At 42.9% G+C, this 27,276-nt stretch overlaps 1 protein-coding gene across 1 annotated transcript in view; it reads left to right on the top strand.

The window, feature by feature from the left end:
* Window positions 1–3,923: 3,923 nt before the first annotated feature.
* The window catches only part of Dpysl5 (dihydropyrimidinase like 5), an 86,978-nt gene continuing 63,625 nt past the window's right edge, over window positions 3,924–27,276 (top strand). The window contains exon 1 of the mRNA XM_047522749.1: window positions 3,924–4,167. The gene's annotated coding sequence lies outside the window, so the exon portion shown is untranslated. The remainder of the gene's footprint in view (window positions 4,168–27,276) is intronic.

Genomic DNA, 27,276 nt, shown 5'->3' with positions numbered 1-27,276 from the left:
TCATTTCACACTGTCTCAGTTTGTGTATCTAAATTCATTCTCTCTCTCTCTTTCTATATGTATATATATTGGGAGGTGGGCACAGGGGGTGAACCCAAGGCCTCATTCATAATAGGCATAATAGCTCTATCATTGAGCAAGGCCCTCAGCCCCCTCTCTGTTTTTAGAGCTTCTTCATGCTTCCTCTGTGTCCTGGTATCCTCTCCCAGTGAGTGAGTGTCTGTCTTCCAGTCCATTTTTGTCTTCTGCTCTGTGGTAGTGACCTGGATACAGAGGTTTGGCTATTGTCTCACAGTTCTCTCAATGGCTAATAGACGTCACAGTGTGCTCCCCCTAGAGGGTTGGTATCTTCTAGAAGTATGAGGGGGGCAGACAGGTGAAAAGAGAAGGCTGAGAAAGAAACAAGATAGTTTCTCAGAATGTCAGAGACCCTTTTCCCAGAGGGCACCCAGGGGACGAACTGGTCACAAACGCAGAGGAAGGGACATCTGGGGGCTGATGGCTCGCCAACAGCCTCTCCGTGAGTCATTCACTGTCAGGACAGTCTCTCTGCACTGGAGATCCAGCCCTCTGGAGGGAGAGGGAGGAGTGAACTGAGGCAGAAGAGCTCAACTTTGGATCTGGCAGATGTTGTTTGGAATCCTGGTTCTGCTACTTAGAGCAATGTGATTTTTCTGGGCAAGTGACTTACTCCGTTTGGGGGTCCTCACTGTAAGAAGTGAGCATGCTACACGCTGGCTGGAGTTGTAATGATTAAAGGACTGTCGTAAATGCCAGACAGACCTAGCTTAGTACAAGCTGGGAAAGTGCAGTTCTCCTTTTGTGGCAGTCCTTAACGTGCCCCTCATTCTGACATTTGTTCTTAAGGTTATTTGGAACCCCAAAAACATAGACTCACCAAAACCAGTAGCCCTGGGCTTCCTGAGATCTGGCCCCAACACCTGCCTACCTTGCTCTCCCCTTGCTCTTCCGGCCACTCCCATTCATGGACTTGGGATCCAAGCCATGTTGAGTTCCTCTGAGGTCTTCTAGACCCTCCTACCTAGGCTTCCCCCCCACAAGCTCCGACCCCTTTATCCTAGACTTCCAGACCTCTGCTCAGAACTGAGGTAGAAGAAATAAGGATGGCAGAAAGGAGACTACCCAGGAAGGAAAAGAAGACTAAATCTGAGAAGCCCCATGAACACTTTTACTCCCCATACCTGTTTTCCTCCAGGCCTGAGTTCTTATAAAGCCCATGAATCTTAGAGTAGTGTGCATCTAGTTAATTTATGCCTACACACACTGATAGTTTACACAATATATTTTTTTTCAGACTAAAAGCCAAGGGGAAAATATTGTTAAAGACTTATGATATGGGTGTATTCCAAGCATTGCCTACTGACTGGATGACAACAACTGAGAGATCCTGAAAGAAAAGCAGATCGCTGTGACTGGCCCTGTGCTCCATGATTAAGATAACTGAGCTCACTAGATTGATGTCACCCCTACATACTTCTCATGTTCACTGTTTACAAAGTTTCCTTCAAAAAGCAGAGTCCCAAAGCCAGCATGGTGGCACACACCTGTAATCTCAGGGATTTGGGAGGCTGAGGCAGGAGAATTGCAAGTTCAAGGCCAGTCTCAGAAACTTAGCAAGGCCCTAGGCAACTTAGTAAGACCATATCTCAAAATAAAAAATAAAAAGGGCTGTGGATATGACTCAGTGGTTAAAAAAAAGAAGAGTCTGAGACCCCAAAAGTGCTTCTCACGCTCTCCCTCTCCCTTTGTGTGTATCCTGCTCTATTGCTTGCTTCCCTGAATACATCCTTGTGTCTCTTTTGATGTGTTCTGAAATTCCTTTCTGGTGCCTGTCAGGTACCTGCTAGGGCTGAGTTGAGGTCCTCTTCTCCCCTCCAGAGGATCTCTTCAGACCTCTATCCTAGGATAGAACCAACCACCAAATCAATATCCAGGTGAAATTAAAATCCAACTTCTCTGTTCTTCGATGGTTTGCCCAGAACTGATCTTTTTTCTCATTTATCTGACCTGGCCATATGAGCTATATAATAAAAGTTACCACAGACTGCCTTTTGTGGTCATCATGGTAGGGAGTGTCATATATTCTTATATCCTTCACTCTGTTCAATAAACATTTTTGTTGAATACACGAATAACAGCTACATTTTTTAAGTGCACACCATATATTCCTGGCAGAATATATGCATTTCCTCATGAAATGATCACAGCAAGCGTAAAGGAACTACTATGGCCCCCAAGTTCAGATGGGGTCAGTTAAAGCCGAGATGGAATGGAGCAAGCATCCAGAAGTGAAGAACAAAGATTACAATCCAAAGATGTGTGATTCTAAATTCTGCACTCTTCCTGATACTCAGGACAGAACCTAGATTTTATATCTATATATCTATATATCTCTTTATCTATCTATCTATCTATCTATCTATCTATCACATCCAGTTTTGAGGATATTTGCAATCTCGGGTTTGGGTGCGACCTTTATCAATGTCCCAAGCCAACAGATAAGCCCAAACTAGTCCTTTCTTTTACCAGGGCCTTGGTCCTTTCAGGTAGGACCAAGAAAGTAAAGAAACGAGTCTGAATTCCAGGTCCACTCAACACTGCAGAACACATTTCTTGCCACTAGAGGACTCCCTCCGCCTTAGGCAAAGAGTGCGTGGTGGCACGCGCGTGGTAGCCGGCGGACCAGCTGCAGGGAGGCGGCTGGTAACTCCGTTCCAACCTGGCAAAGTAGCTCAGCCGGACCCCGCTTTGGCGGGCTCTGCGAGCCGCTTGCCAGAGTAGATTCGGTTGTGAGGCCGGGGACGGGGGCTTGCCCCCGGGAGTCGTGAAATACGCTTTTCTTTTAAAATAACCAGGGGTCACCTCATGGGACCATGGCGTGAAGAAGGCATTGGGTGGTGGGAGGAGGGGTGGCTCCCCACAGGAGGGTGGGAAGGGAGAACCTGGGGCAGGAAGGTCTTCCGCAGTCGGTTAGGAAGCCCTGCGGGACCGGGATGGGGTTAAGATGCTGGATTTTAACACGTTTTGAAACACCTTTGAGGTGATATTAAATGAAAGGAGGCAAATTACTAAAACATATCCAAACTATCATTTTAACTACAGAAAATAACGCAGATGTACAGCAAAGGCTTGAGTGGGGATGATCCTCCCGCTCCTTTTGTAATTTGTTGTTTTCGTTAAATTATGTGTGTAAAACGTGAAGAAAAAAAGGTGAATAAATTGGGTTACAAAATATTTCCAGAGGTTTCACCATCCCTTGAAAGGAGATGCCAGAAATAGGACAGGCAGCTTGGGCCTGAACGCTGTGGATGCGGAAACCCCAGCGCAGCGCTGGGCAAAATCGTCGCCGTCCAGAAAATGAACTCTGCGAGACCGCGAAGGGGGCAGATGCGAACTCAGACGGCCCCGCATGGCGACAACAGCTTCCCTGTAACAACCACCCTAACCCTGTGCAGCCTGCAATTCCGCCGGCGTCGCACCGGGTCTGGGCGCGAACTAGGAGGCCTCGGTGGGGCCCCGCAGGAAGGGGCAGCTCGGCCACGGCCTGGGAGAAGCGGCAGCCGCATTGTTTCAGGCCCTCGGGTGGGGTCCTGCAGGGGGAGGGGAGGCAGTGTGTCCTCGGAACCCTCCCCCGTCGCCCTCCCAGGGGACCTGTGCATCAGCGCGTTCCAGCGCCCGGGCTTTGTGAAATGTTGCAAGTCACCATGGAAACCCAAAGGAACGCGGAGAAGGGCGCCCTGGGGGTGGTCAGCCGGGTTCTCGGGCCGCGCCCTCTGTCCCCACTCGGACCCCGGCTCTGCAGCAGGGTCTGTCGGGAGTTGTAGTCCCAAGGCGGCAGCCGCCGCGCGCCGCGCGGAGGGTGCGGGACGCCGCGGGTCCCAGTCTCCCCCTAACCTGCTAGCGAGAGGTGGGGAGCGCTGGGGAGGAGCCTTCCGATCAGTGATTGGCCCAGGCCTTTCCCAGCCCCCACGCGCGTCCCCTCCCCCGCTCGCCACTTCGGACTCCAGCGCCAGGCGCGCTAAGGCGGCCACCGAGCGAGCGCGCTTGCAGCCGCCGGCGCCCCGAGCACCCGCAGCTCCCGCGCCGCGGCGAGACCGTGAGACAGAGCGATCGAGCGACCATCTCAGCAGCAACACGGAGGAGTGGGTGAGGGCGGTGGGCACAGGGTAGAGGTGGGCTTATTCTCCCCAGGCTGGGACCTCCATCTCGCTCCCTCCCTGTTTTTCCCTGAAGCGCACAAAAGGGAAGGGATGGGGTGCGTCAAGGGGCCCGGCTGCCGGGGACGCGGCGGGAGGTTTGGGATTGGGAGCAACCCGCGGGCTAAACTGGGGTGCTCGCCAGGCCCTCTTTGTAAGCAAACAGGATGTCGTGCGGTGCCTTGGCGTTTAATATGTGTTAGTGGGATTTGCAAATAATTGGGGTGAGGAGGAGGCTGGTTGAAGGGATTCACGCTCACCACACAGTAGGTGCCCTACCCTCGTTGGTCGACGTGCAGCGACTGACTGGAAGGCAAGGGGCGAGGGTGGCTTCTCTGATCGCCAGCCAGTCCTGCCCCGTCCCTGGATCGGCGCTGTCCCCGGTCCCCACCCACCATCCAGATACACACCCTCAGTCTATCCCGCTTCCAGGTTAGGGTATGTCCAGCCTGGACCAGACCCCGCGGTCCGCTCCATCCGCCCGGTTAGCGAGTGGACGCCTGCAGAAGACTCCCGCCGCCTCCTTCGAGGCACCTGCCGGACCCACAAAGGCCTAATGCCGCTACCCGGCCCCTTCCTGGCGCGTAGCTGCGTCCCTTCCTTGAGCTTTGAGCCGGAGCCCAGCCCGCAGTATCGATCTTGGCGGGCGAAGGACCTCGACGCCCTGGGCTAGGGGAGGGGGCTGGAGTCTGAGCTGGAGAGGAGCCGGGAAGGGACGAGGCAGAGTCAAAGGCCTCGGTTTGAGCAAAGCTGGGGAGCTGGGTGGGGACAGATGACCAAGGCTGCGGGGAGCAGGGTTTGAGAAGGAATGAGAGGGAACGGGGAGGGGGGCGCGGGGAGGCGGGGAGGGAGGTTCGCAGGAGAGAGGGAAGGAGCTGGGTGCAGGTGGCGCGGGGCGAGGCTGGTCGGATGAAGAATGAGGAGTGGAGCCGAGATGCGGGAGGGTGGAGACCGCCTGGGTTGAGGAGGGAAGACCGGCGGGGGTTGGAGTCTGGAGCGCTGCGGGGGAGGGGTCTGCCTTAGGAAGGGGCTTCTTCCGGGGGGAGGGGCAGGCCGCTGAGAGGCGGGTCTCGGGCCTAAAGCCCCTCAGCGCTGAGCAAGGGGCGCGGCGGCCCCAGTGGCCGGCTGGGCGTGGTCCTGGGACCCGGCTAGGGACCCGGGATGGCGACTCCCGGACGGGTGTAAGGCTGTCCCCGTGAGGAGCTTTGTTTCCCAGCTCGGAACGAGCCCGCAGGGACTCTTTTAGGATTTTGTGATAATCTGCAGCGCCCCCGGCACGCCCTGTTGTCGCCGAGCTGAAGAGCTTTGCCCGGAGGCAAATGCTGCCGGGGAGGCGGCGTGGGGGGCGTCTCCCGCCCCGGAGACCCGGAGAACAATAGCCGACACTGGTATTCACCCGGCGTCGAAACAGGGCCCCCCAGAATTCAAGTGTGCATGTTCTGGTGCGGAAAATGCTCGCGGAGAAACCTCGGGGCACGTGCTGTCTCGTTGGGGTTTGCGTTGGGGCACCCGGCCCCGCTGAGAATTCCGCTTGAGAGTAGCGCGTTTTGCCAAACTGTGGGGCTGGGGCACAGTCGCCTCCCCCGCTTCGGGTGCCTTCATGCTGAGGCGCCGCCGTCTTCCCCAAGCTGTTGACCAGCAGCCCAGACGTGCTGTGCTTAGCGGCGCGGAGCGGACGGGTTGCGATGCAAGCAAGTCCCAGAGGCCAGAGGTCTCCTGGGTGTAGAGTCGGCTCGGCTCTCGAAAGTAGCTGGCTTTGTCTGACCAGACTGCCCGGGTCTAGAGACTGCTGTGCTTCCTAGGGGGAGTCATCAGGCTGGTGTTAAAATTGGGGAGAAACAGTCTTGGGGGTTACCCGCCAAGGGTGCGGCTCCTGGTTTTAGAGCTTATAGCTGGGGGATCAGTGCTTTCATTTGCCAGTGACCACACCCAAGCCAGTGCGTTCTTTGCAGATTTCGCCTGTATTGTCTGCTGACCTAAGATTGAGATGGCTCTTCGATAGGTGGTGGCTGCTTGCCCATGGGAAAGCAGATGAACAGAGTGGAAACACAGAACAGGGATTCAGCTGAACTTTAGGTGCATTTAGTATTGCCAGCTATCTAAGTACCTTGCATGTCAGAGCTGCAGAGCCTTGACATGTGAAATGGATTCTGTTATGTAAGTTTTCTGTGATAATTGTTTAACTGATAAGTTAAAGGTGAATCTTTAGAATAAAGTTAAACTGTCAATCGTTTAAAAAAGAAAAAGCAAAGTAGATGCATTATTGTTTCCAGAGTGGGGGAAACTTGACTAAATAACAAAACATCATTGAACGGATCGATGTTACTTATGTTTGCCATTAAGTTAATGGATGGACCTTATGGCTGTCTTATCATAGCCTTGAAACCTCAGGAATTTCTTTAGTAACCTTGTTAGTAAAGTAAGGGACTGTGATATGACTCTTGACTCTTGCCCAATACAGAGGGTCCTTACCACATGAAAGCCCCCGACTAGTCACAGGAAATCAGCAGTAGGTAGGTCTTGCTGATTTTAAAAGATGGTGCTTTCAGGAGGTGCCTCCCAGAATTTACAAAACTGATCTGGAAGGATTAACTGGAACATTGTTCTTTGAATGTTTTTAGCTGTATATTAATTAAAATTGAAATAGAAATGAATACACATACATGTGTATTCACGTATACACTCATGTATATTTGTAAACTTGCATCCTATGTGTGTAAAAATTAGGAATCCCAACATTGGAAAGTCAGAAATCTAAAAATGTGGAATTTTTCCTTGTATTCTTATGAAAGAAATGTTTTCATGTCATTATCTAAAGGGGAACGTTTCAAGAGGGACTGCTATATTGGTTTATTCCTTTTGTAATAACTTAATAGATTTCTCAAGAGGATTTAATTCTATGAAAGCACTCTGAAAATCCAGTATAAGCCCTTCCTCATGGAGGAGAGTCCAAGGATGAGGAATGCCAGTCTCATTTTTACAGAGAAGAGGGAGAGGAAAGAGCATTGTCCCCATCTCTTCTGTTGAGGCTGCTCCCATGAAAACTTTTGGGATACAGAACCCAAGAAGGGAAAGACAGGTGGTCTCAGAGAAGGACTTTATGCCCGGAGGATTCTGGTAATTCTGATTTCTTGTCTCCCTGCCTTTGGGGATCTAGCTAAGTATACACAAGGATGTTCATGGACCTTGAAGTCCAATCAGTTTTCAGCAGAGTCTGTCCAAGATGCAGAGAGGAGCCAGGGCAGTCCCATGATTCTCAGTGTTGCCACATGATTCTATCTCTGGAAGTAGTTGCACAGCAAGGCACATTTACACAGTTAACTGAAATTAGGTTTGGGGACTTGGAGTAGCCTTCATTTGTAGTACCTCCACCGGTATCCATTTCCCTCCTGATGTGGATATCTGAGAATATTTCCTCCTTAATATCTCCTCTGATGCAGGATTTAGCTCACTCCTGAGTCAACGCGTCAGAACTGTAGACCAAAGAATGTCGTGATTGTGGGCAAATCTCTGGGACAAAATGTAAACTTTGCAGATCATTTTCTTTTATATAGGGCTTAGAAAAATGTTGAGAGCCAATCAAGTTAGTATTATTAGACAAGAGTATCTGAGACTATTTCTGGTGTAAAAATTTATCAATTTCTGATAGAATTTAATCCTGCATATCCCTTTTTGTTTTCTGAACTATAAGAAAAAAATTTGAAAAGCAGTTCACAGGATCCTATAGGACAACAATAATACAGAACATCTCTGTCAATGTGAAATCCTGTAGGAAGAAATTGGTGTAATAGGAAAGCAAATTAGAATAAATGTGTTTTATTACTTTTCAGGAAAGCAGACGTTTGATGTTATTGCACTTCCAGTGAATAAATGAGAAATAATTTCAAAATGTCCTTGCCTTATGTTTTTTATATGAAGACGAAAGACTCAAATAGGATAGCATGAATTTTTTATGAACTTTGATATTTATGTATAAAAGTGAGCATACATTATATACTTCAACAAAAATTCATAAAGGAACCTTGTTTATGCTTTCTTCTATTTCAGTCTTGAGACTTGTTTCACTTAAAATAGGTTGACTTAACCATAGCGTTCCCTGAGCATGTCAAAGGCTGCCGTCAGTCAAAGCCCAGTTTTGCCCTTGCTCCCTTGCCTCCTGCCTGGTGGACCCCTCCTCACAATCCAGGCTCAGAGTGTGCACAGAAGGGGAAACTGGACCCTGAGCCTGAAAGCCTGGGCTCACATCCATCTCTTTCACTTTCTGTCTGTCATTAGGTGAGTTGTTTGTCTCTCAGGGAATCAGTTTCTTCCTTTGCATAGTGAGCATGGTTAACTGGTATAGCATCTACCTGGAGGATTCTGAGTTAATATACATATAGCCCAGAGTCTAGCACCTAATGAGTGATCAGTAAATGTCAGCTATCATCATTATCACCATCCTCCTCCTCCTCTCCCCCAAAACATGTGCCCACAAAAACAATATTGTGAATCCCCATTGAATCTTTCATCCCCCAGGGTCAGAGCAGGTTGCTGTGAAAGAATATCAACAGTGAGAACAGAAAGAATGATGAGGACCCCTTTTTGAAAACTCCACCCTTGCAAATAGTAGGAATAGCTCTGTGCGGGGTCTGTTCCTGGTAACCTCTTTACATGCAGCTGCTTTGAGCAGCTGAGAACTTGGAGAGTTAGGAATGTTCCAGAAGTGCTCTGACCCCAGCTTTACCGAATTGTCCCTATGTGTGGGGTTAGTCTGTTGTCTCACCCTGCCACCTGTGACTGGCGAGGGGCATGGTGGCAAGGCTGTTCTGTTCTTGGAGGGGAAAAGAATGACTGGTTGATGAGATTGTTGGGGATATAACGTCTCAGGTTTCCCAGCTAAGAAATATAGATGCTACGTCTTTCACAAACACTTTCAAAACACCTTCTCTGTTCTGGGTGGTTCTAATTCCTGTGAGTTAGATGCTGTTATTATTCCCATTTTACAGATGAGGTAACAGAGGTACAAAGGTCAGCCAGGGAAGGAAATGGTAGAGCCAGAGCTCTAACCCTAGAGCCTGCTTAGGGTCTGTGTCAGTCTATGTTCCCCAGAAAAGCAGAACCCATAGAATTGGTTTGTGTGATGGAGAAGACTGGCATGGCTGATATTTGGAGCTGATGTTGCCGTCTTAAGCTAGAATTTCTTCTTTCTCAGGGACATCTCAGTTTTTCATTTCTTCAACTGGTTGTATGAGACGCACTCAAATTATTGAGGAAAGTTTCCTTTATGTTTATTGAGTCAGGTGTTAACCGCATCTATAAAATATCTCCTGGGCAACACTTAGATGAGTCTTTATAACTGGGTACTACAGGCTAACCAAGTCGACACAAAAAAATAACCATCTCAGGTTCCATGCTTACCCCAACCTGAGAACTTTACTAGTTGGGTATTAGGGTTTCAGTAAACTAAAGAATTTAGCAGTAGGTTATCAAATTGCAGTTCATCATGTTGAAAATAGAATTTGTACCTCTTTTTTTACCCATGTAGCTTCTAACACAAAATATTGCTCAGAGTAAGCGTCCAATAGATAGATAATATTGAAAAGATGACTGAATGATTTAGGTTTTATTTTATGGGATTTCTCCAGCCATTGAAACCTCTGGGTTCCCATTTAAATTTAAAATCATTTGGCCCATGTGAAGTTGAGGTTTTATGAATGACTAGATTCTCTTGAAAAAAGGAGCATTTCTGCATTCTGAATTGAGCCTTGTCACTCCCCGCCCCCTGACATCTGTCCATTTTCATTGGCTTAGCAGAGTGTTTTGGGTTTCTCCCTGCCTGGACTGCGTGTGAATGTGTCTCCCACACACTCAGTCACACTATCTTTGTGTCACTCCAGTGTCCATTCCAGTCTGCCCCTTTGTTGCTTTCAAATTTGCCATGGGCTCACTCTAATTTCTCAGGCCTGGGTCTTTATTCTCGCTTCTTTTGTCTGGTCCTGTCCTTCCCTTTGTCCTCCTACAGAGCAAGATCTGCTATTGATGCAAAAGCCACCCTCCTTTCTCATTTTTACCATTTCGGATTTCCATCCTTGTGGATTGACATACTCATTCTGTTATAAAACCAGAACACTACCCTGATTTAAAAATTTTAGATCATTTTGGTCTTGTTTCAAACATCTGTGGATTCCTTTTAACCTTAGTGAAGTTACTTGGAGCCATATTGCCAAGTGGCAATACACATACATAAAATGCAGACTTTAGGGTAGATAGAGTGACTGAGGGTATATTAAAAATTATGTGTATGTACTTAATGTAAATAAACACATACATGTATATGTTTATACATATAAATCTATATATACTTTTTTGTGTGGTGCTGGGGATTGAACCCATGGCCTTGTGCATGCAAGGCAAGCACTCTACCAACTGAGCTATATCCCCAGCCCCAATATATACATTTTTTTTTCAGTACTGGGGATTGAACCCAGAGGCACTCTACCACTGAGCCACATCCCCAGCCCTATCTATCTGTCTATCTATCTAATTATTTATTTATAGTGGGGATTGAACCCAGGGGTACTTTACCACTGAGTTACATCCCCAGCTCCCACCCCCCCCCCCCCAATTTTTTGATACAGGGACATGCTAAGCTGCTTAGGACTTTACTAGGTTGCTAAGCCTGGCCTTGAACTTGCAGTTCTCTTACCTCAGCCTCCTGAGTCGCTGGAAATACAGGCACGTGCCACTGAGCCCTGCTACAATAAACTATAAATAAATTAACTAATTAGTTTAAATTTTAAAAATAGGTGTATTTGGTGCTGGGATGGAACCCAGGGTCTTGCATATGCTAGGTGAGCATTTAACCACTGAGTTATACCCCCAACCCCCCAAATATGTTTTTAAACTTTTTAGTAAAGTATAACAGATACATAGAAAAGTATACAAATCATAAAATGCATACCTTGATGAATTTGTGCAAATTAAATATACCCATGTAATCAGCCTCAAATCAAGAAACAGAAGATGATCAGTACCCAAAACCTCTGTGTCATCTCCCAGTGACTAGCGTTTCCTTCAAGGTAGCTAACCACTATCTTCTTACAGAGTAGGTCAACTTTACCTTTCTACAAACTTTTTACAAAGGGAATCATAGGCACTCTTCCTGAATGACTTCTTTCTCGGTTATGTTTGTGAGATTCCTTTTATTGTTAATTTAATTTACACATTTTCATTGATATAAAGCCTTGCATTTTGTAAACATCCCACAGTTTATCTATCATGTTGTCAACAGGTGTTTGGGTAGGCTTCCAGTTTGGGGGCGATTAAGAACACTGCTGTTACGAACAATCTACTCCGTGTCTTTGGTGAATATATGTGTTTTCCTTCTGGTATTATACTCAGGAGTGGAATTGTTGGGTCAAAGTACTCATGTTCGGTTTTAGTAGATTGTGCCCAAAGGTAAAGTAAATGGTAAAATTTTTAAAAAGAAGAAGCACTTTAATGCATACAGTGCTGTGGTTAAATTGTTTGGGGAAATTGTAAAGGTTGGCATGCTACTATTTCTTGATTAGAGGTTGCTTCAAACTGTTAGTCTTCACCAAAAGGCAGTGCTCTAACCTGTGTCTCCAACTCCACAGAAGCCTATCAGTTAAACACACACAAAAAAATCTTAAGATTAGCGTCCATAGACAACTGATTGGTTGATTGAAATGAACACTGCAAACTCATGGTGTGCTCAGTCTGTCTTGCCACAGCATTTTCCATAATGAAAAGATAAGAATCAAATTAGAATTACAACACTGGTCCAAAGATGATTCCAGAGATATCCTGACAGCCTTGAGTAAGATTAAGGCTTTTTTGTTAACTATTTTATGTTTCCTGAATTAGGTCAAATAGCAATTTTTTAAATTTTTTTTACTTGTTCTTTTTAGTTCTATGTGACAATAGAGTATAACATCCCATTTTTGTGGTTGTACGTGAGGTGGAGTTACATTGGTTGTGTATTTATATAAGAACATAGGAAAGTTATGTCCAATTCATTCTACTATCTTTGCTATACCCAACCTCCCTTCCCTTTGTTCCCCTTTGTCTAACCCAGTGAACTTCTCTTCTTCTGTGCTGCCCCAGCTTACTGTGAGGTAGCATCTGCATATCAGAGAGAACATTAAGTATTTTGGGGGGTTGGCTTATTTCACTTAGCGTGATAAGCTCTGATTCCACCCATTTATGGGCAAATGCCATAATTTCATTCTTTATGGCTGAGTAATATTCCATTGTGTATATGTACCACATTTTCTTTATCTATTCATCTGTTGTAGGGCACCTAGGTTGGTTTCATGGCCTAGCTTCAAAGAGCAATTTTTAATTAAATGATTTCTGTGTCTTAAAAAAAATCTCCCCTAAAATATAAACTTGGAATCACAGAATTCACATTTCTTATTTGGCTATGGAATTATAACATATATCCCTTTTGTTTTTTGTTTGTTGAAATCTACTTTATTGAGGTATGATTGGCATTTTAAAAAAACTGTGTATTAATGTATACAACTTGTTGAGTTTGGAGATAAGCACATAACCATGAAACCATCACCACAATATACCATAAACATGTCCATTACCTCCAAAAATTCCCTTCCACACTTCATCTACTATTGTTGTTATTATTATTAGTCTTGAGAAGGACACAACGTAAGATCTTCCCTCTTAGGAAAATGTTAAGTGTACAATAGAGTATTAGTATATAGTGTTGAATTTTTAACTGTCAGCACTATGCTGTACAACGTAGATTTTATTTATCTTGTGTAACTAAAACTTTGTACCCTTTGATTAATACCTCCCCATATCTCCCCACTCAGCCTCCAGCAACTACCTACTCTTTACTATGAGTTTGACTATTTCGGTTTCCTCATGTGATTGGCAGCAGGCAGTATCTGTTGTCCTGTGACTGATGTTTTTCACTTAATGTAATGTTCTCCAGGTTCATCCATGTTGTGCAAATGACAGGATTTTTTCCCTTTTTAGAGACTGAATAATATTCCATTGCATGTGTATGCCTCATTTTCTTTATCCATCCATCTACTCATAGACACCTAGTTTGCTTCCATGTCCTGGCTGTTAAGAATAATGCTGCAGCTCTCCTCCTGGCTTTCACTCTCTCCTCCTTACCTTTGCGCTCTCTCTCTCTCTCTCTCTCTCTCTCTCTCACACACACACACACACACACACACACATACACACACACACACCCTGCAGGGAGACACTCTGCCTGTCCGCTTAATAAAGTCTCTTGTGTGAGTTCCCGCAGCTGGAGTGGTTTCTGGGTGCTTTCAAAAAGTATAGAGAAATAAAATCTGGGCCATCAGTCTCCTCCTGCTATGGACAGAGTTCCAGTTCCAGTTCTCAGGCCCTTAGTTCCAAGATTTAGTGCGATTGTTCACCTGCTCTTAAGTCTTCATTCTTCCATTGAGAGGTGCACCATTGGCTTCTCTGTTTCTCAAACCTTCAGACTCAAAATTAACAACAGATATCCTGTTTCTCAAGCTTGTACAGAACATACCATCTCTATAACTTTGTGAGACAGTTCTTTTAATAAAGCCCCTCATTTATCTAAAAAAAAAAAAAAAGAATAATGCTACAGTGAACATAGAAGTACCTCTTCAAGATCCTCGTTGTAATTCCTTTGGATGTGTACTCAGATGTGGGATTGCTGGATCCTAGTAGTTTTGATTTTCATAGGAAGTTCTATACCAGTTTCCATAGTAGCTTCATTCTCACCAATAGTGTACATGAGTTCCCTTTTCTCCACATCCTCACCAATACTTGTTACCTCTCCTCTCTGAGGATAGCCATCCTAACATGAATGAGGTGATCTCTCTTTGTGGTTTTGATTTGCACTTCACCAATTAGTGAGGTTGAGATTTGGCCACTCTTTGAAGAAATGTCTATTCAAGCCTTTTGTCCATTTTCAGTCAATGTTTATTTTTGCTATACATTGATGTGTTGCTTATGTATGTTGATAACTAACTCTTTATTGGATATATGATTTGCATATATTTTCCCCGATTTCGTAGGTTTTTTTTTTCATTTGATTATTTCCTATGTAGGAGTTTTTTAGTTTGATATAATTTCAAGTTGATTTTTAGATATGCTATAAGACAAGGGCCTGATTTCATGCTTTTTCACAATTTACTGAAGAAACTATCATTTCCCCATTGTGTGTTCTTGATACTCATGCCAAAGATCAGTTTACAGTGTATGTGTTGGTTTATTTCTGGGCTCTGTGTTCAGTTCCACTGATCTATAGGTCTGGGGGGTTTTGCTAGTATCACATTGTTTTGAACTTTGTAATACATTTTGAAATTGGGAAATGTTGAGTCTTCCTCCTCTTTTGTTCTTGTTTCAGATTGCTTTTCTCTTCCAAATTTTTTCAGGTTTCACAGGAATTTTGGATTTTTTCTTTTTATTTCTGTAAAAATTTCATTGAGATTTTGATCAGGATTCCATTGAGTCTTTAGATCACTTTTGGCAGTATAGACATTTTAACCATTGTAATTCTTCCAATCTATGAACAGGAAGGCTGTACTTTCCTTTCTTTCGTCAGTGTTTTATAGTTTTCATTGTATAACTCTTTCAAAAGGAGTGCACTGGTTTCAGAGGTCTCAGTTTATGGTCCACTGACTATTGCTCTGGGTCCCAGGTGAGGCAGAACATCGTGGCAGAAGGGTAGCAATGGAGGAAGATTGTTCAGCTTCCAGGAACAGAGAGAAAGGAAGCAGAGAGAAAAAGAAAAGAATATATCTCATTTTTTAATGGGTTTCTGAAAAGACTTAAAACAGATATGATTTTTCCAGTTGGATTATAATAAAACTTCTACAACTAATGAAAATCTATAAAGATGAGACCCAAGCACATGAGCAGTATCCTTTAGATAGATTGTGGATAAGGCAAAGCCAGCTCATCTCCATGGCTGATCTTCATTGTGTGGCCCAGGAAGCATGGCAGAGTTAACAATGGCTGGTGTAGATCAAGGAGAGTGATTTAAGAGTAACTACAGGATGACAGTAATGAAGCGTGTAACGTGTACCAAAGGAGTCTGACGAGGGAGGCATGAATTTGAAACTTGGCTGTTTTTTTCTTATAAAACCTATTCACATCCCAGGTTGTTCCTGAGAAAGATATGTTTATTTTTTTCCTTAGCATGTGCCCTGTTTGTTGTTGGTCCTCCTACAGCAAATACATGAGATCTAAAGCCTAGATTTAATGATTAAACTCTGAGTCCCTTAAGCATGTAGGCATTTCATATCATTATATGTAGGATTTATATTTTGTATAATAAAATGTATAAATCTAATATCCCAATATCTTTAATCAATTAACTGTTTACCAACTGAGCCAATGTAATTTTTGCTTATTCAAACCATTGTGCAAATGCTTACCTGATTCTTACAGAATTGTAAACACAACTTGATTGTTTCATATTCTCTTCTTTCATAAATCTGATATTAGAAAATCTTTTTGCACATCTCTACCTGATTTACAAATGTAAGCCTTTAAATGACTGCCTACCCTGCCATTGAAATATACTATATTCTATTTAATCATTTACTTATTGATGAACATTTAAGTTATGTCTGATTTTTTATTAATTTAGAAAGAACAACAGTGAAAATCCTTGTTCATTTTTCGTGACTATCACAGACATGATTTTACTACCCAGCTGATAATATTTGTTGTTGTTGTTGTTTGAGTCAGTGTCTCTCTAAATTGCCCACACTGACCTTAAACTTGCGATCTTCCTGCCTCTATCCCTCCAGCAACTGGGATTACAGGGATGCACCACCATGTCAGGTCCAATAGCATGTTTGTTTGTTTGTTTGTTTGTACTGGTGATTGAACCCAGGGTCACTTTACCACTGAGCTCTATCCCCAGTCCTTTTTATTTTTTATTTTGAGACAGGGCCTCTCTAAGTTGCTGAGGCTGTCCTGAAACTTGCAATCTTCCTGCCTCAGCTTACCAAGTCACTGGGATTATAAGTGTGTGCTACAGTGCCCAGCCAATAAGTTTTTAAGAATACACACACACACGTGTTAAGACATATATATATATATATATATATTATGTATTTCTTTTTTATATTTGCTTTTTTTCTTTCCTTTTTTCTTTTAATTTGTTCTTTTTAGATATACTTGACAGTAGAGTGTATTTTGATATATTACACATAAGTAGAATAAAACTTATTCTAATTAGGATCCCATTCTTGTGATTGAACATGATGTGGAGTTACACTGGTCATGTATTCATATAGGAACATAGGAAAGTTATGTTGGCTTCATTTTTGAAAGTTATGTTGGCTTCATTCTCCCGTCTTTCCTCATCCCATCCCTCCTCTCTTATGTTTATTTCTTTTCCCCCATTTTTTCCCAAGGTCATGTAGGTATAGCTGCCATATAGCAGAGGGCAGTCACTTTTCCCCCCAATTCTTCTCAACAGATCAGTCTTTAATCAGATTATTTTCCCTTCCCTTTCTCTCTCATTGCAGTTTCTCATCTCCTGCTTTTATATGCCTGATTTAGTTTTAAAAAATGAATTCATTTTAAAATTTCTATTAGTTGAAAATGAATTTTCATTCACCACTCTTCCCCTCCCCTTGCCTGACACAATAAGCACAATAATAGTGGTTTCCAGAAAAAGGCATCTGCTCTCTCTCTTTCTCTCTCTTCAAATAAGCAGTTTAGGGAATTATCTCCTGAATTGAGCAGAAACTCAAGTCTTCCTTGAAGACTCCACCATTGCTGCCTCCCTGGCTCTCTCTGGGTCAGGGCGGAGGTGCCTGCATCAGGACCTGAGGAAGTCACAGAAAGGCTGTAGGACATGGCCTGCCTGTGTGGCCAAGGAGGCAAGTCTGATAGCAAATTCCAAAGGGGCTCCTAAATATGAGGCTCCGTGAGGAGGGGGAGGGTTCAGTCTGCAAATATGCACGCATGCGCACGCACCCCATTCTCTTAGCCGGGCTCAGCCAGCCTCATCACTAAAAGCCCTGTGGCTTTGGAACTAAGCAGGTCGGTGGTTGAATGGTCATCTCCAGCAGCATGGGAACTCAAGACATCCCTTCTCCAAAAGAGTATCCTAACTTAGTGATTGGGTGGAGTCAGAATATACAATTTTAAACATTGCTTTAATGGATCTGTGTGTTCTGTGTAAACGAAATCATGTATGTATGTGGTCTTTTGTGACAGTTGAAGCCTCATGTTTTAATCTTTAAGAAAATAATGTAATGTCTGTTCACAATATGCTCTTTTTGCTTTAATATGAAGATATAAAGAATTTTGGAAATTGCGTAAGTTAAATGGCTAGCCCCACCAGCATGCTCTTGGAATAAGTGCCCTTTCGGCCCTAAGGTCTCACTCATGCCACACTTTTGGCCCCTGTCTGAAAAGGGCAGACAACAACAGTTCCAATGACATCTAGGTGCCTTTCCGTCCACAGCAGGTGCAAATCCCAGAGTAGATTATTTGAGTAGGTGATGGGGAAGATGGCTAACATTCTCTGAGCATCTGCCAATTTCAGGCACATCAAAGTACCATGGAAAGAAAAAGATGGATGGGGCACCAACCGTGAAGGAGGCTCAGCCATCTTCTGTGTGGAGACTGTGCAGTGGACAGTGAAGAGGCAGAGTATAGCTAATGTGGGGCAGGGCCCATGGGGCTGCAGGCGAGAGAACCATCCTAGCCATTGGGATCCAGCCAAGGTCTTCACTGACCAGGTGTTTGGGCAGAATTTGGGGGATAGGATGCCAGACAGAGGAATCAGTGTGAAGCTACAGGGCAGGTCCAAGGACCTGAAGGGATTGGCTTGGCTGGTGTGTAGAGGAGGAGCAGCAGGGATAGAGGCATAGATACCCAAGGTGGTCGGGCCAACTGAGCATGTCTCTAAGCCCCAATTTCATCTCTTCCTGGCTCTTTCTAATTGGGGTCTGTGTGCTATAGGGAGTACAAGGCCCCCAAGAGGGGGCCCAAGAGGGTGGAAAATGAGCAGACACACAAATCCGTGTTGTCCTGAGCCTCACGAACACCCTCAGAAATTTTTCTTTGCAAATTAAAATTAATGATAAGCTTGGAAAATACAGTTTAGTATCTGTGTGTAGAAGAAAATCACATGCATAAATGCAACTTTTTTCTCCTTTCTTGTTTCTCCATCCTTTAGGAACCTTTGTGTACATCTGTCATGCTCTAGATAGCCAACAGATAGTACAGAAAATGTGGTCTTTCCTCCTTGCTGTTCCTAGTTATGATGTGGAGGTAGGGTTTTATGTTTGTTTTTAGGTGTAGGGTGAGCTTGGAGTAATTGGAGCGTATGACATCTTATGTAAAAGTTATATTGCAATGGGTGTGGCCTGTGAGAAGGACATTGTGGGTGAAGAGTTAAGAGCCTGGAAAAAACAGCTCATGGCTTCTCTTTCTGTGTTTTTGCTCTTCAGTTAGTAATCAATGAATCAAACGTTTACAGAGACCTGCGCCAAGACATCCATAGTACCTCACCCCCTGCAAGCAGGCACAGGCTGAAATACTAATGTAATGGTCTTGGGATTCCTGAAGGCCAGGACCCTGTAGTACTTATTTTGAACCCTACCATCAAGGACAGCGAGGGGCACCTGCTGAGGGTCTGTATGCATGGTAATTGAGCAGACTCACAGGTTGGCCAGATGAGAGATAAACGCCCTGTGAACTGCACAGCTCCCAAGGTGAGAAAAGAGTGCAACAGCCTGTCTAGGAGTTAAACCTGCATTTAGACCTCATCTTGCCACACTCAACAGTAACCTGTGAGACACAGGCAGGTCACCTAACCATAGGCCTCATTCATTACAGTGTCACCATGAGGATTAGAAAGAAAGTATGGTGGCTATCCATATCTGCCAATCCCGCATCCTCAGATTCAATCAGCCATGGATGGAAAGTACCTGGGAAAAAAATTTTGCCTACGGAATGGATATGTATTTTTTGCATTATTTCCTAAAGAATACAGTATAACAACTATTTACATAGCACTTACTTTGGATTGGATATTATAAGTTATCTAGAGATGATTTAAAGTATGAAGGAGGATGCATATAGGTTCTATGCAAATTCATCCACAGATTTTGGTAGCTTGCAGAGAGAGGTATCCTGGAACCAACCTGTGGATGTAGAGGGACAGCTGTATATAAAACTTCTAGTCCTATGCATGGCACACAATAACACTCAGTGAATTTGACAGGCCTTAAAGGATGTTTTTTGCCTCAGTGAAAATGATTTCATTAATTGTGTCATTTGCAGGTAAATGGATGGAACTGGAGAGTGTCATACTATGCGAAATAAGCCAATCCCAAAAACCAAAGGCCGAATGTTTTCTTTGATAAGGGATGTCGATCCATAGTGGGGGTAGGTAGGGAAGAATGAAGGAACTTTGGATTATACAGAGGGGAGTGAGGGGAGGAGTGGGGCAGGTGGGGAAGGAAGGATGGTAGATTATGAGACAGACATTATTACCCTATATACATGTATGAATAGAATTTTTTTAAAAAATATTTATCACTGTCAAAAGTTAATGAAAATAAATAAATAAAAGTTTATTTAAAAAAGAATAAATAAAAATAAAGGTCTGTTGACAACTAAGCAAAATGATTTCATTGCTTTTTTCCTCTGACTTTATTAACAATACATATCCACTGTGAAAATTAAAACATAATATTAAAAAATATATAAGGAAGAGAATTAAAGGCACCCCAAGTCCCACAACCCTAGGATAGGCACCTAGCAATTTGGTGACCATCTTTCCTGCATTTCATCATGCAGATACACATATGCAACATCCACTCTGTTTTAATTATTGGTAGCTTTTGTTTCTTTTTTAAATAATGAAGTTTCTTTCCTTCATCATCTCCAACTGTTACGGTTTGAATATGAGGCGTCCCCCAAAAGCCCCTGGGTTGATGCAGTAATGGTGGGAGGTGAAGTGATAGTAAGCTGTAACCTAATCAGGGTATCCTAGTTTGAATGGACTGGGTGGTAACTGCAGGAAGGTGGGGTGTGACTGGAGGAGTTGGGGCACTGTGGGCGTGCCCTGCAAGGCTGTGTCTTCCCTGTGACCCCTCTTGCCCCTTTCTTTTTGCTTCCTCTGTCCACCCTTTGGCCATGATGCTATGCCTCACCTTGGACCCAAAGCAATGGAGTCACCCGTCTATGGACTGAGACCTATGAAACTGTGAGCCTCAAATAAACTTTTCCTCCTCTAAGTTGTTCTTGTTGGGTATTTTGGTCACAGTGACTCAAAGCTAAGACACCAACTAAATATTATGTTGAGGAAATCAACATCAGCTGGGGTGTCCCCACCCATACTTTGCTCCACTCACAAGTCAACGAGTATAAGTACATGCACATAGGTAGACTTTTTGTTGTGTTGTTCTTGTTCATTTTACCAAAATGGGATATGGTTATTCATGCCTATATGCAGGTAAATATTGGGTTTCATTTGGGTTAAATGTATCTCTGCAACCTACCTTGTCAGTTGGTGGAGATCTGAATTTTTAAAATCTAAGGCATGGATCCTACCACAGTCTATTCAACCATTGTCAGTTGAGAGCCATTCAGTTTATTTCTGGTTGTTTGTGTTTTACCCTACCAACAGTTCTGCTGTGTCCATCTCTGTAGCTGTCTCCTAATGTTCTGTTGCTTTTATTTTTATGCATAGAGTCCTAGCAGTAGAGTCAAAGGTCCTTTTAACATTTTAACAGAGGTCTTTTCAGATCTTTCCAGAAGGGTGTAAGACTTGGTGTTTCCGTCAGCAGTGTCAGACCATTCTCACAACCACCCCGGACTCCTGCCCTCCCCGAGTCCTGCCAGTGTCTGACACTGGAGGAGGTGGGGCACTGTGGGCATGCCCTGGAAGACCGTGTCTTCCCTGTGAATCCCTCTTGAATTTTTGCCATCTGAGGAATGTGAAATGATACCTCATTGCTACTCTCACCTGCATGTCCTTGGCTACTTCAGAGGATGACCATCTTTTCCTACACTGTGGGTCGTCGTTTAGATTTGCTCGTGTGCTCTGCCCCTCTTCCTCTCGTTCCTGGTGTTTTTCCAGTCCATGTGTAAGAGCTCATAGCTGTCAAATGCACTGCACATGTTTCCCCAGGCTACTTATTATCAGTTAACTTTATTTCTCTGGCATCTTTTACTTTACCAAATGAAAATTATTTTATAATATCATAAATGTGTCTTTTCTTTTATGGCTTCTGGATTTCCAGACTGAGTTTAAAAGTCTCCCTTGCTTCATTATACAGGTAGTTTCCTGGATCATCATCTAGTATTTTTTATTGCTTTTTGTTTTACATTTAAATACATTTCAGGTAGATTACAGATTTGGGTGCATGCCCTAAGAACGAGGAGCCAATTTTATTTTCTTCCTGACGAATAGCCAGTTGTGCCAACATCATTTTTTGCGTAAATTGTTTTCCCACCGAATTGAAATCTCACTTTCATTACATTTAATTGAAATCTGCTTTGTTCTGCTCTTCTTGTCTCTTTGTCTAGTCTGATGCTGATACCATTCAGTTTTAACCCAGTGATTTCATATAGCATATTTTTAATTAATTTTTTAATTTGTTCTAATTACTTGTACATGACAGTAGAATGCATTTATACATTTTGATAGCTCATACATAAATGGAGTGTTATTTCTCATTTTTATGATTGTACATATTGTAGTATCACATCGGTCATGCATATTTTAATATTTACTAAATCCATACTGTTCACCTATCTTAAGTGTATAGTGCACTGATTAGATATTTACAGTTATGTTACCATTGTACAATCTAATTTTAGGAAATTTTCATCACTTCCAAAAGAAACCTTGGGCCTGTTTACCATCACTTCCCATTCCCACTCTCAATCCTAGGCAGCCACTAATCATATAGATCAAAATAGAGAAAATATTCTCTAGATGTGCCTTTTGTGGACCATTCTCAGTGTTTTCTTCTTTATGGTAAGGTGTTTTACAGTGTTTTTCATTATTGCGAATACGTTTTTCCTATTTCTTGCTTAGCTATTTGTTAGTATAAAAATACATTTTATTATATTTATAATATCCATTATCTTACCACTTTTCTTAGGTTTTCTAGGTATACAATCAACATAATTTTTCTCAGTTTTCTGCTGCTAAACATTCTGTGTTTATCCTGAGGATTTTGTTTTCCTATCTTACTGTATTTTCTAGTAACTTGCAAACATTGTTTAATAATAGTGGCCAGGGGAGTCACCTCTCCTTTATTCCTAATTATGACTGTGACTTTACTGTTTTAGCCATCAAGATATTTTTTTTTTCTTCTGGTAACCTGTTCTTATTACATTAAGCAGTTTTGTTCTGTTTCATTGTTAGAATTTTTCTTAGGAATGGCATTTCATCACATGTATTTTCATCATAAACTTATTTTGATTGACTTTTCTCTGTTGTGTTGATGTAAAGGATTGTGTTGCTAGAAGTCATGATGGTGAATTGTCCTTGGAATAAACAAACCCTGACAAGTCCTTTAAAACACTGCTGTATTCTGTTTGCTAGTATTGTATTTGTGGTCATGAGATGTGTGGAAGGGCTTACTATTTCAATACTTCATTATTAGGCTTTGATATTAGGGTTATAATGACTTTATGAACTGGGAGAGGAGATTGCCATCAAAATGTCAGTTAATGACAACTGTTGATAAGTAGTCGAGGCAGGAGTGTTGGGCAGCAAGGTTAAGAGGGACTTACTTTTTGGTTCATGCTTGTCTTTTAAACCTGGGACGGGCTAGTTAATAGATTTCCTTAGTGATTGGTGAGTTGCACCATGCAGTGTCTTAACCCCTAGCCACATGCTGTAGTTTGAATTGAAATTAATTAAAATTAAATAAAATTCAAAACTCAGTTCCTCAGTCATCTTAGCTACATTGCAAGTGCTTTGCAGCCACACATGTGGTTTATGACTGCCTGATGTGTGAGAGCAGTCGGTAGACCACTGTCAGTGGAGGTCTTGTGTAGCCTAGTGAGCTGAGAATGATTTTTATATTTCTAATGGATTACTTAAAAAGAATATGTGTCAAAGCCCAAACGGGCTCTCAAACCCTAGAATATTACCTTTGGATCTTTTGCAGGGAAGTTTGGCGACCTGTGGTCTAGAACATTGTCTCCCAACTTGAGTCATTTGCATATACCTTCTTCCTATTTTTTCACAATACAGTACATCTTTTGCTTGATATTCTCCTTTAAATAGATTTACCTTGTTTACTTAAAATTTTGAAAGAAACATTTGTCAATACCATAAATGAAAATATTTGCTGTAAGTGAATAACTAGAAAATATGGTGAAAACCAGTCAGTTATGAAATTCCAATTGCAAACTAAAGATTGCTTTTCCCTTTGCTAAAGAAGGGAGCTCAGCGAATTCTAGGCATTAGGAGACACACACCTATCAGCTGAGATGTTTTCCTTCATATAATCAGAGGTATAGAAAGAGAAGGAGTTCCTCCTCACTCATGATTCATTGTCATTAAATCTGGGCATGTGTTCCTCCTGAAGGCACCCTGCATGTGTGTTTCTCAGTTTTGGAACACTGGACTAAGGGAAGGGGAGAGCTGGGAGCACAAAGTGGCTGAGGTGATGGCTAAGGTGAGGTTGGCCTGTCTAGAGGAGGCACTACCATTACCTTAACCACGACCATATCCGTGACCAGCCGCTGTTAAAGATGTGTGAGACATAATTTATGTTCTCGTGGTTGTACAGGTTGGAACTCCAGATGTAAATGTATAATTGAACCCTATCACTTTGACACACCATAGAAATGTCAGCACGAAGTTAAAATGTCATGGTATTTCCCCAGCTTTTATTGATCTTTGTTCTATAGTTAAAATGGCCATTGGGAAGGTATATCTTCACCTTCTGCAAAACAGCAGTCACATCTGTGTATATTTTCCTTGAAGAGAAATCCAGTGAAATCCTTCTAGAGCAGTCTTGACTTCTCTAAAACATTCTGACCGAAACCTCTTCCTGACATCCCAGGCAGGTGAATGACAGTCTCCCTTTTACGGGACTATAATGAGACTTTCCTTCTTTGTTTGAACTGCCAGGAACTGCTAGGTGTAATTCCTACTTGGTTGTATTTTTTCCTCCTCCCCCACTCCTCTTCTTCCTCCTCCTCTTTTTCTTTCTACTTCTTTCTGCTTTTCTAAAGTTATAAATTGCATACAATAAACACAACCTTTTTAGTGTATATTTACTTTAAATATGTTTTGACATATTTATATACTTATATAATCACTACCATAATCAAGATATGGAATATTTCCATTACCCCCAAAAGTTCCCTTGTGCCTCTTTCAAGCCAACCTCCTTTCCCCTTCATCCCTACCCGCCAGGCAGCCATGACCTGCTAAACCTTAGATCACTGATTCCCAAACAGGGATGATTTTGCTCCTCTGGGAACATTGGGCAAAGACAGGACACATTTTTGGTTGTCACAACAGGGCAGGTGCTAGTTGACATATAGTGTAGAGAGGCCAAGAATGCTGCTAAACACCCTACAATGTGCAGGATAGTCCCCCATGACAAAGAATTAACTGACAAAAAAAAAATCCAGCAGTGCCAAGATTGAGAAGCTCTGCCACATCATAAATGATGGCCTATAGACCAAATCCAGCCTAGTTGCCTTTTGTACAGCCTGTAAGTTACAAATTATATTTGTATGTTTAAATGGTTGAAAAAGAATCAAAAGAAGAGTAATATGTCCTGGCAAATGTTCTATTCTGGCCCTAGACAGATTGGATGATGCTTGCCCACATTGTTGAGGGTGAATCTTTGTTACTCAAGTCTACTGATTCAAATGCCAATCTCTTCTAGAAACACCCTTACCAACACACCAGAAAAGAATATCTTGACAGTTTCTAGGCAACCCTTAACCCACTTAAGTTGACACACAAAATTAGCCTTCACACCTTTCTAATGGACTTAGAGTGGTATTTCATTATGGTTTTAATTTGTGTCTCCTGATAATCAATGTTGTTAAACTGCTATTTGAATCCTCTTAGTGAAGTGTCTCTTTAAATCTTTGACTCATTTTCATATTGCATTTTTTGTCTTATTGAGTTGTAAGTGTTCTCTTTATATTCTGGTTATAAGTCCTTTATCAGGTTTACAATTTGCAAATGTGTTTTCCTGGTCTGTGACTTACCTTTTCATTCTCTTCACAGTGTCTATTGAAGAGCAAATTTTAAATTCATTTTCTTACTAGTATCTGCTGGAAAGCAAAAGTTTAAGTTTTGATAAAATTCTGTTTTTCAGTTTTATCTTTTAGTGTTCATGCTTTTTATGTTGTCATTGTAACCCAAGGTCCTAAAGACTTTATCTTTCTCTGATGTTTTCTTCCATAGAAGTTCATATTTTACATCTATGATTAGGTCTGTGATCCCTTTTGAGTCCATTTTTTTCCCTGCATAAGCATCATTTGTTCTAGCATCATTTGTTGAAAAGACTACTCTTTCCTCCATTGAATTACTGGCACCTTTGTCAAAAATTAATCCATCATAGATGTGTAGGTATATCTGGACTCAATTCTGTAATATTCATATATTTGTCTTCCCTCCCTGACACACACCCATTGGCACTGGAGGGTGAACCCAGGACCTCTTGCATGCTAGGCAAGTGCTCTACCACTAAGCTTCATCCCCATTCTGTCCATTTGCCTGTTCTTACACCAGTACCACACCATCATGATCCTGTGGCTTCACATTATTCTTGGAAGCAAGTAGTGTATCTTCCAACTTTATTGTTTTTCAAAAGTAGTTTTGCCTATTCCAGGTCCTGCAAGGATTTCAGCCACATCCAGTGTGGATGAGGGAAGGGTTAACTGCGGGAGGACAATGCTGGCTATAAATCAATTACCAACAAACTTATCTAGTCAATAAACCCAAGAGCCAATACTCTTTTCAAATGGGAGGGGGCGTGATGGATAGGGCCATACCAGATTTGGCCTCTAACAAGATGGAATAGCCCACCTCTCCTTTATTTATAGTCACACAGGTAAAGGGTCCTAGACCAGGAGGGCCTTCTGTGAGGAATAAGATGGGGTGGAGCTAGGGAAGCCATTTACTCAGGGAACTAGCATATCATCAGACAGTAAGCCACTCCCACTTACTCCTTAGGCTATCTGGAACAGTCTTTCATGGCTACCAGCTCCTGGGAGTCAGGCCTCTGTGTCTCATGGCTCAACTAAGTCTGATTCTGCTAGATATGGATGGCTCTTCACAAGCTCTATACATTTGTGTGTAAATTTGGGATCAGCTTATCAATATCTACAAATGGCCTATTAGACTTTGAATCTAGAAGTTGAATTGGGGAGAATTGATACCTTAATATTGAGTCTTCCAATGAAAAGTCTTCATTCATTTAGCTCTCAAATTTCTTTTAACAATATCCTATAGTTTATACAGATTTCACAGGTATTTCGTTAAATTCATCCTGTTTTTTGATGTTATTTGAATGAGATGAACATATTTTAATATTGAGAGCTGCCTCATTCTGTCAGTTCACAGAAAAGCAATGATCACCTGATTACAAGTAGCAGATAAGGCAGATTGAGAAGGGCTAGACCTGAAATGGGTGGGGCAGGGTGAAGGGACGACTGGTCACAGACACGGGAGCAGCTGCATTCCACAGGGCAGGACACCCTGATGGCAGGGAACAGCTGGTGGGTAACCCTTGAAAACAGATGGGTAAGGCACAGTGGCAGAAGTGCAGGCACAGGGAGAGGAAGGCATGCAGCTGGAATCGGGAATGGGTGCCAATAGGTGGAAATCCTCAAACACAGATGGGCAGGCCTCAGCTTCCTGGAGAAGGCGATAGGCAACAATGGAAGAGGGAGCGTCACCTACTGGGAATGAGACACTAGGTTCTTTACCAACAGGGCTGGAGCACAGGAATCAGTACATAATGTGGTGTCTGGGTTCCAACACTCAACCCCAGCCCTGGAGCAGTCAAGGAGGGTTTGTCCAGCACCAGGTATCTGAACCTGGAGACTC

Source organism: Sciurus carolinensis, chromosome 13 (assembly GCF_902686445.1).
Source record: "Sciurus carolinensis chromosome 13, mSciCar1.2, whole genome shotgun sequence".
In the NCBI taxonomy this organism is placed as follows: domain Eukaryota; kingdom Metazoa; phylum Chordata; class Mammalia; order Rodentia; family Sciuridae; genus Sciurus; species Sciurus carolinensis.
The sequence above is the reverse complement of the archived record's forward strand: the minus strand, read 5'-3'. Positions and strand labels throughout refer to the sequence as shown.